Source organism: Etheostoma spectabile, unplaced genomic scaffold, assembly GCF_008692095.1.
Source record: "Etheostoma spectabile isolate EspeVRDwgs_2016 unplaced genomic scaffold, UIUC_Espe_1.0 scaffold00003786, whole genome shotgun sequence".
In the NCBI taxonomy this organism is placed as follows: Eukaryota; Metazoa; Chordata; class Actinopteri; order Perciformes; family Percidae; genus Etheostoma; species Etheostoma spectabile.
The window spans coordinates 58559-58852 of record NW_022603071.1 but is presented as its reverse complement, the minus strand read 5'-3'; the positions used below and the strand labels follow the sequence as shown (position 1 = coordinate 58852).

The window sequence follows — 294 nt, the reverse complement described above, 5'->3', positions numbered from 1 at the left end:
TTCCCATACCGGGAATTGAACCCGGGCCACCTGGGTGAGAACCAGGAATCCTAACCGCTAGACCATATGGGACTGACGACACATTAAAACAGGGATTTCATGAATCAATTCATAGTCTGGCTGGAAACAGGCCTTCTCTTGAACATGAAGAACCTTCTTAAGAAAGTTTTATTTTGAAGCTTTTGAGTGGTCTTTAGGTTTTTATCTGCTTTAACTATTACCGGACAGCGGGGGCACGGAGCAGAGCAGAGCAGCCATTAGGGAGGAATCCTCCTCCGTGTTCAGTTCTATTTT

At 45.6% G+C, this 294-nt stretch overlaps 1 non-coding gene across 1 annotated transcript; it reads right to left on the bottom strand.

Moving 5' to 3' along the window:
* trnae-cuc (transfer RNA glutamic acid (anticodon CUC)) lies at positions 1–72 on the bottom strand. Its single transcript has one exon. It is a non-coding gene; the product is annotated as a tRNA-Glu (tRNA).
* Positions 73–294: the final 222 nt, after the last annotated feature.